Consider the following 9,538-nt stretch of genomic DNA (forward strand, 5'->3'; position numbering starts at 1 on the left):
CAGAGTGAAGATATTCCTGGGGTCACACCATTTCTTGTTAATCATGAAACACACTCCTCCACACCATTTCATGTTAATCATGAAACACACTCCTCCACAATGGGGAGAGCATTTACATCTTCATGAGGTAGATTGCCTGAGGGAAGAAACTTTTCTTGTGCATGGCTGTCCTGGTGTTCGAAGCTTGGTAGCACCGACCAGATGGCAAAAGTTCAAAAAAGGGATGGCTTGGATATGAGGGATCCAGAGTGATTTTCTTCACTCTGGGTGTATACAGTTCTTGGGCAGGGTGGGCAGGAGAGCAACAATAATCCTTTCAGAAGTCTGAACCATCCTCTGTAGTTTATTTTTTCTATCTGTCCAAAGACAGCTACAAACTCACAAGACTCAATGATGAATTGTGTGAGCAGCTCCTGTGGCAGGTTGAAGTTCCTCATCTGGTGAAGGATTTACAACCTTTGTTGGTCCTTTTTAAACAGTGGAGTAAATGTCACAGGCCAGAGCGGACCACCAATTTAACGGGTCTCGCTCCTCCCTCTAACTTCCACCTCGAGGAGGTCCCACAACTACCCCAATGAATGGACGGACAACCAAGATTAAAATTTAACAATTTTATTTATTTAAAAGTTTGGGGAAAGGGGTAAGGAAACTTTAAAACTATGATGACTCGAACTATTCTTTATCCACGAATACGGATTCCAGTCTCAAGAACACTCCTCTTCAGCCCTTCCTCGACAACACTCCACTTCAGCCCTTAATTTCCCGCCGACTCCACTCCAGGTAAGTTTAAAGCAAGAGCTAGGCCGTTACCGTGCAGGGGTTCTAGCTCTCAGGTAAATACAGAGTCCAATACACAGGTGAGTATTCACAGGGCTAAGCTGTTAGCGTGCAGGGGTTCTAGTTCTCAAGTAAGTACAGTGTTCCATACACAGGTAGTATTCAAAGGGCTGGGCTGTTAGCGTGCAGGGGTTCTAGCTCTCAAGTAAGTACAGTGTTCAATACACAGGTGGGTATTCACAGGGCTGGGCTTGTTAATGTGAAGAGGTTCTTGCTCTTAGGTAAGTACAGCGTTCAATACACAGGTAAGTATTCACAGAGCTGGGCTGTCGGCGTGCAGAGGTTCTAGCTCTCAGGGAAGTACAGTGTTCAATACACAGGTGGATATTCACAGGGCTGGGTTGTTAATGTGCAGAGGTTCTAGCTCTCAGGTAAGTACAGCGTTCAATACACAGGTAAGTATTCACAGGGCTGGGCTGTTAATGTACAGGGGTTCTAGCTCTCAGGTAAATACAGTGTTCGATACACAGGTGGGTATTCACAGGGCTGGGCTGTTAGCGTGCAGGGGTTCTAGCTCTCAGGTAAGTACAGTGTTCGATACACAGGTAAGTATTCACAGGGCTGAGCTGTTAGCGTGCAGGGGTTCTAGCTCTCAATGTAAGTACAGTGTTCCATACACAGGTAAGTATTCACAGGGCTGGGCTGTTAATGTACAGGGGTTCTAGCTCTCAGGTAAATACAGTGTTCAATACACAGGTGAGTATTCACAGGGCTGGGCTGTTAATGTGCAGAGGTTCTAGCTCTCAGGTAAGTACAGTGTTCGATACACAGGTAAGTATTCACAGGGCTGAGCTGTTAGCGTGCAGGGGTTCTAGCTCTCAATGTAAGTACAGTGTTCCATACACAGGTGGGTATTCACAGGGCTGGGCTGTTAGCGCTACTCACCACTGAAGATATTCAGAGGTCTGTATTCCAAGCAGATACGGGGTTAGTCGATGACTGACGGCTGGTGGGCCTTACAGATGAAACTGCAAACAATACTGGGCTTCCCGCCCAGCTTGACAAGGGGGCACACGGGGGAGGATCGGCTGTTGTCCTTCGCTTCCCTCGTCAAATAAACAGCACAGACGACACGCACAAGGCCGGCGGTTGCCGACAGGGCCAAGGACACAACGTCACATGGATAAAAAAAAGGATAAGGCTTTGATTTAAAAGCTTACAGGGATTGCTGCGTGGGCAACGACATCCAACCTCCTCCAGAGGTGCCTCCAACACGTCCGAGCTCCAGCTTACTTAAGGTAAAGACTGTGGTTGCCACCAATACACTACTCCTCTCCGTCAGGCCTCTTCCTACGACCAGGGACACAACCACGGACAAACACCACACACCACAAAGGCACTACAATTCTTCTCGTGTGTACACTTCAATATAGCAGCACTCACCACACTCCACACACTCAGTGAAAGAAGATCGGTGGTGTATTCCCGTTTCGGGCTCAGAGTCCTGACAGGGCGGGTCAGATGGACAAAGGCAGGAGGGCAGACCACAGCAGGCAGATATATCGTACACCGGAGTCTCTCCGTCTTTCCCAGCGATCTCCAACGCAAGGCACTACTATCAACACTGAGTAAACACACAAGCACTGAGGATTATCAGATCAACACAAGAGGGGGGGGGGGGATTTTCCACTGCTACGGAGAGATATGCAGTCGGAATCCTTTCTTAAAGGCGGTTAGTCTCCCTCCACATCCGTCATTCACTCTCCACAATGTACAAGAAATGTTCGTAAAGTCTTCACCCACCAGTGCACAGTGTTGTCCTCTCCCAACACGAATTCAATGATCTCCTTCACTCAGGGGCCTTCCAAACGTAGGATCGCTCCTTCAACTCAATCCACAATAAGAGGTAAACACATTATACAAAAGGTCGATCACTTAACTTCCTCCGCACTTCCAATATCCATTTTCCTTGGATTCTCCGTTGCAGCCCGTAAATCGCAACATCCACGCCACACCAGCCACTTCCGTATCCCGTGAAACAACAGCAGAACAAAAAAACCTACTCCTGTTCATAAACCAGCCCCTTTTATATCACTGCATCCTTCCCGATCCTCCAATCGGTATCCAACACGTCCTCTTCCCACACCTGACATGTATTTTGGATAATTTCCCCACCTTGGGCCAACCGGAACAGAACTTATGTTTCACTTAAATTGGTCCGGGCGGAAATATTTCCCACACTACAGTTCCGCCCGGATTAGTCACCCAGTGACATCCTCCCCCGCCAAATCGTTCTAGTCCCTAGAACGTGGTTGTTCAACCCAATCCCCATACCTCTCGGGGGGCCGTCCTTGGTTCTCTCGTTGGGACCGTCTAGGTGGTGATCCGGGGTCCAGTCCCCTTGGTTCAGCCTCTGGGAGCCTCGGAACTATGGCCCATGCTTGCAACGGCGGAGCGCACACAGTCGGAGCTGGTAATGCCTCTAGGGGAGGTCTAGGGTAGTTCGGGCATGGCCGAATCAAGTTGCGATGTAATACCCGTTCTGGTCCAGCCTTCCCCTCAGGTCGAAGTACATAGACCGGCTGCCCCAGCCGCTGCTGGTGCTGCACCAGATATGGAACAGACTCCCAACAATCATTCAACTTCCCTTTCCCCTGCCGCCGGTTGTCCCGTACCAGCACTCTCTCTCCTGGTAACAACGGGGCTTCTCTGGCCGTCCGATCATATATCTGTTTGTTCTTAATTGCGGCAGCATTTATCCTCCCCGAGACTTGCTCATAGGCAGAGTGAAGGCGCTGGTGGTGGCATCTTACCCACTCTGTCAAACTCGAGGTCTCTTCCAACGTGGCCACCCCCAATACCAAGTCTGTCGGCAACCGCACATGTCTCCCGAACATCAGGTAGGTCGGAGCGTACCCCGTAGTGCTGTGGACGCTGTTGTTATAGGCCTGGACCAGTGCAGGAAGGTTACTCACCCAATCGTTCTGATGTTCCTGGTCCAGCGTACCCAGTAGGCTCAACAGAGTCTGGTTGAAGCGTTCGCAGCACCCATTCCCTTGGGGATGGTAGGGGGTAGTATGGGTCTTAGTACATCCATACACCCGACACAACTCCCTGATCACTCTGGACTCAAAGTTCGGCCCCTGGTCACTGTGCAAGAATTCTGGGCATCCGAAAGGCTGAATCACTGCCCTCCATAAAGCGGTGGCGGTCACGTTGGCTGTCTGATCCAAAGTCGGGATGGCCCAAGCATACTTGGTAAACAGGTCGGTGACCACCAAGATGTTTTGGTAGCGGTCCATGGGCCTGCCCAAGGTTAGATAATCCATGGCCAGGATATGCAACGGGGCCCTGGCCTGTATCGAAACCATCGGGGCCTTCACCTCCTTCCGAGCCTTAAACAGGGTACATCGAGGGCATGCTTGAATGAACAAACTCACAGCGGTCTCCATCCCGGGCCAGTAGAAATGTCGCCGCAGAAGCGACAACGTCCTCTCATTCCCCTGATGCCCCAATTGTGTATGGTAGGCCTCTAACAAAGCCTGCACCTGGCCCCCTGGAACCAACACCTGGCGGAACTCCTCTCCCGACTTCGGGTCTTTAATCGTCCTGCACATCACCCCATCTCTCAAGCCAAGGCGTGCCCACTGCCCCAACAACTTCCTCACCTTGTGAGTCTGGGCTCGCCATTCCACCAAGCTTTGCCGTCTGTAAGTGGACCAAGGGGTTGTTATCTGTTATCACCTGTACTTTAGCACCCCATAAGTAATCTTTGAATTTTTCACTCAGGGCCCACTTCAAAGCCAGCAACTCCAGCTTAAATGAACTGTAATTCGAATCATTCCTCTCTGCCGGGTGGAGGCTTCGGCTAGCATAGGCGATCACTCGCTCTACCCCTTGCTGCTGCTGAGCTAACACCGCCCCAAGCCCGAGGTTACTGGCGTCTGTGTACAAGATGAAAGGTTGTGAATAATCCGCATAGCCCAAGATTCGAGCCTGGAGCAGCTCTTGCTTCAGCCTTTGAAACGCCGATTCACACACCGGGCTCCAAGCGATGGAGGGAGACCCACGGCCGCGAGGACGCCCAGTCCCTGCCAACAGCTGATTCAAGGGTTTGGCAATTTTTGAAAAATCCTTGATGAATCGCCGATAGTATCCGACGAAGCCCAAAAAGGACCGAACTTGCCTCACGGTTTTCGGTGCCTCCCAGCCCTGCACAGCCGCCACCTTCTCGGGATCCACCGAGACCCCCGAGGCACTCACACAATGGCCCAGAAACTTCACCTCCTTCCTCAACAGGTGGCACTTCTCTGGCTGCAGCTTCAACCCATACTGCTCCATGGCCCGGAACACATCCTCCAGATGTCGCAGATGGGACTCAAAATCTGGGGAATAGACGATGACATCATCTAGATATACCAGCGTAGAGTCCACCAACTGGCCACCCAGACACCGCTGCATCAGCCGTTGGAACGTGGCCGGTGCATTACATAGGCCAAAGGGCATACGGTCCCACTCAAAAAGCCCAAAGGGAGTGGTGAAAGCAGTCTTCTCTCGGTCGACCCCCTCGACCTGGACTTGCCAATACCCACTCGCAAGATCCAAAGTGGAGTACCATACAGACCGTGTCAGGCTGGCAAGAGAGTCCTCTATCCGCGGCAGTGGAAAAGCATCTTTCTTTGTGACTTGATTTAATTTCCGATAGTCTACACAAAATCTCCAAGCTCCCGTCTTCTTCTGGACGAGGACAATCGGGGCCGCCCATGGGCTACTGCTCTCCCGGACAATCCCCTTGTCCAACATTCCCTGCAGCAGAGTACGAACCTCCGAATACAGAGTGGGTGGTACTGGACGGTATCTCTCACGACTAGGCAGGGCATCGCCAGTGGGGATCTGATGTTTCACTACACCGGTACAGCCATAGTCCTCATCATGTCTGGAGAACACATGTTGCCACTTGGTAAGGAGATCCTGCAATTGTTTACTCTGGCTTTCCTCTAGCCCTTCTCCCTGCAGGGACTCTCTGGTCAGGTGAACAGGCACCTCATTTCCGAGCTGTTCCAGGGATAAGTCCACCTGAGCCAAGGTCACTTCTACGACCGTAGGACACACCTGCCGGAAGCTGACTTCCCGGCCCTCTCGCACCTGGTGGGCATCCACCATGGTCACCAGGACCAACCGCTGGTGACGATGTAAATTGACAGGGTAAGGGTTCTCGTTCCGTATCTTCACCGGGACTCGGCCTCGGCGAACCACTGCCAATCCATGGGCCACTGCTACACTCTGGCAGTCCATATGGGGCTCGACCAGCACCCAGCCTGACGACCCGCACTCGTACGATGGTACTCTTGCCCAGACAATGGCCTCACTCCTTGCCGGTATAGATACTGCGTATCGGCAGGCAACCCGCCCGATACCTTCTTGACTCCCCCGTGCCTTGGCCATGTGTACCCGACGACAATCGGCCTCTATCCTTTCCCATTCTTGTCTTTCTGCCGGTGGTAGGGTCTTCTTAGGCCTAGCCTGAAACAACTCCTCCCAGCAGTCTGCAATTACGTTCATCCCCAACAGGGCTTTTTGGATTCCTAGGCAATGATCTCGGACAATAACGACCCCCTTCTGGGGCACAGTGATTCCATTAACCTCCAAATCTGTAACTAGATATCCGACATAGGGGATCTCCAGTCCATTAGCCCCCCGTAAGGTCAGCCAGGGTGCTTCTGTTCCCTGTACCTGGCTACCCTGAAACAGCTCCTTGGACAGGCTCTCTGAGACTAAGGTGACTTGAGACCCAGTGTCTACCAGACATCGTATCTTCACCCCACGGATCCGTACCTCTACCACTGGGCTATGCCCGATCAGCTGATTCCTGGGGGCGCTCATCCAATTTGGGTCACTCACAGAGGTCCCAGCCACTTGACCCACAGTGGCCGGCCGACCTAAAAATCCCCTTCGGAACCCCGTCGAGAGCCGCATTGGCGACTATAATGCCCTGGCTCACCACACCGATTACAAATGGGGCGTCCCTGTTCGTCCCACTGAAAACGGGCCCGGGCTTCCCGTACTGGACGTCTCTCCAGACCTCGTCTTCCCTCGGAATGCGACCGCTCCCGTGACATTGGTGGTAAGCGTTGGGGGCCTCGTCGCATCTCTTCTAGGAGGGTTTTAGATAACTCTGCCATCTGCTCTCGGACATCCTTCAAGAGCTCAGAACGTAAGGCCTGTTTCCAATCCCCTGTTCCAGAGGCAGCTGCCACTTCTCCACTCACTGCCGCACACACTGGGGAATCCACCACTCCCACCTGATCCGCTTCTAGGGCCAGAGCCTCGGCTCTCAGGTCTTCAAACGTCATAGCTGGGTCTCTACGAAATTGAACACGTAGACTCTGACGAACTGGGCCCTCTCGCAGCCCCAACAGGAACTGGTCTCGTAAGAGAGTCTCCCCCTCTCCCAAGCCATGGTCCCGCTTACCTCGCAGCCTGATGAACTGCTCCCGCAACCTTAGTGTGAAGGCCCTTAAGGATTGTTGCTGCCCTTGCTTGCAATTGAAAAACTGGGCCCGAAGGACCGCTACTGGGGTTGCATCCCCATATATTCCTGTGAGGAAGTCCAACACATCTTGTGCAGTAGCTCGGACTGTCTCTGGGGCAGCCTGGACTTCCCGTTGGGCCTCCCCCTCTAGGGAATTTATCACAAACTGCAGTTTCTGGGGGGCGCTCAATCCTTGAATCCCAGCCAGATATTCGACCTGGGCTTTCCATTCCGACAGCCGTATCTCAGATCCCGGCCCTCCATACTTCGGTGCCCAGGGGGCTCCCAAGAAAATGGGCATGACTCGGGGTGGGGCCTCAGGCACTGCCTCGTCCGCCATTGGGGAGCCGCGGTCGCTCAACTCGAGGTGGAACCCTGCCGACTACGCCAAAATCTGTCACAGGCCAGAGCGGACCACCAATTTAACGGGTCTCGCTCCTCCCTCTAACTTCCACCTCGAGGAGGTCCCACAACTACCCCAATGAATGGACGGACAACCAAGATTAAAATTTAACAATTTTATTTATTTAAAAGTTTGGGGAAAGGGGTAAGGAAACTTTAAAACTATGATGACTCGAACTATTCTTTATCCACGAATACGGATTCCAGTCTCAAGAACACTCCTCTTCAGCCCTTCCTCGACAACACTCCACTTCAGCCCTTAATTTCCCGCCGACTCCACTCCAGGTAAGTTTAAAGCAAGAGCTAGGCCGTTACCGTGCAGGGGTTCTAGCTCTCAGGTAAATACAGAGTCCAATACACAGGTGAGTATTCACAGGGCTAAGCTGTTAGCGTGCAGGGGTTCTAGTTCTCAAGTAAGTACAGTGTTCCATACACAGGTAGTATTCAAAGGGCTGGGCTGTTAGCGTGCAGGGGTTCTAGCTCTCAAGTAAGTACAGCGTTCAATACACAGGTAAGTATTCACAGGGCTGGGCTGTCGGCGTGCAGAGGTTCTAGCTCTCAGGGAAGTACAGTGTTCAATACACAGGTGGATATTCACAGGGCTGGGTTGTTAATGTGCAGAGGTTCTAGCTCTCAGGTAAGTACAGCGTTCAATACACAGGTAAGTATTCACAGGGCTGGGCTGTTAATGTACAGGGGTTCTAGCTCTCAGGTAAATACAGTGTTCGATACACAGGTGGGTATTCACAGGGCTGGGCTGTTAGCGTGCAGGGGTTCTAGCTCTCAGGTAAGTACAGTGTTCGATACACAGGTAAGTATTCACAGGGCTGAGCTGTTAGCGTGTAGGGGTTCTAGCTCTCAATGTAAGTACAGTGTTCCATACACAGGTAAGTATTCACAGGGCTGAGCTGTTAGCGTGCAGGGGTTCTAGCTCTCAATGTAAGTACAGTGTTCCATACACAGGTGGGTATTCACAGGGCTGAGCTGTTAGCGTGCAGGGGTTCTAGCTCTCAAGTAAGTACAGTGTTCAATACACAGGTGAGTATTCACAGGGCTGGGCTGTTAATGTGCAGAGGTTCTAGCTCTCAATGTAAGTACAGTGTTCCATACACAGGTAAGTATTCACAGGGCTGAGCTGTTAGCGTGCAGGGGTTCTAGCTCTCAATGTAAGTACAGTGTTCCATACACAGGTGGGTATTCACAGGGCTGGGCTGTTAGCGCTACTCACCACTGAAGATATTCAGAGGTCTGTATTCCAAGCAGATACGGGGTTAGTCGATGACTGACGGCTGGTGGGCCTTACAGATGAAACTGCAAACAATACTGGGCTTCCCGCCCAGCTTGACAAGGGGGCACACGGGGGAGGATCGGCTGTTGTCCTTCGCTTCCCTCGTCAAATAAACAGCACAGACGACACGCACAAGGCCGGCGGTTGCCGACAGGGCCAAGGACACAACGTCACATGGATAAAAAAAAAGGATAAGGCTTTGATTTAAAAGCTTACAGGGATTGCTGCGTGGGCAACGACATCCAACCTCCTCCAGAGGTGCCTCCAACACGTCCGAGCTCCAGCTTACTTAAGGTAAAGACTGTGGTTGCCACCAATACACTACTCCTCTCCGTCAGGCCTCTTCCTACGACCAGGGACACAACCACGGACAAACACCACACACCACAAAGGCACTACAATTCTTCTCGTGTGTACACTTCAATATAGCAACACTCACCACACTCCACACACTCAGTGAAAGAAGATCGGTGGTGTATTCCCGTTTCGGGCTCAGAGTCCTGACAGGGCGGGTCAGATGGACAAAGGCAGGAGGGCAG

The 9,538-nt window shown here is 52.0% G+C and overlaps 1 long non-coding RNA gene across 1 annotated transcript; it reads left to right on the forward strand.

Moving 5' to 3' along the window:
* The first annotated feature begins 8,407 nt into the window (after window positions 1-8,407).
* LOC128026917 (uncharacterized) lies at window positions 8,408-8,925 on the forward strand. The gene is made up of 3 exons (XR_008186566.1): window positions 8,408-8,522; window positions 8,599-8,711; window positions 8,787-8,925. It is a non-coding gene; the product is annotated as an uncharacterized LOC128026917 (long non-coding RNA).
* The last annotated feature ends 613 nt before the right edge of the window (window positions 8,926-9,538 follow it).

The sequence above is a fragment of the Carassius gibelio genome, chromosome A14 (assembly GCF_023724105.1).
Source record: "Carassius gibelio isolate Cgi1373 ecotype wild population from Czech Republic chromosome A14, carGib1.2-hapl.c, whole genome shotgun sequence".
Taxonomy (NCBI): Eukaryota; Metazoa; Chordata; class Actinopteri; order Cypriniformes; family Cyprinidae; genus Carassius; species Carassius gibelio.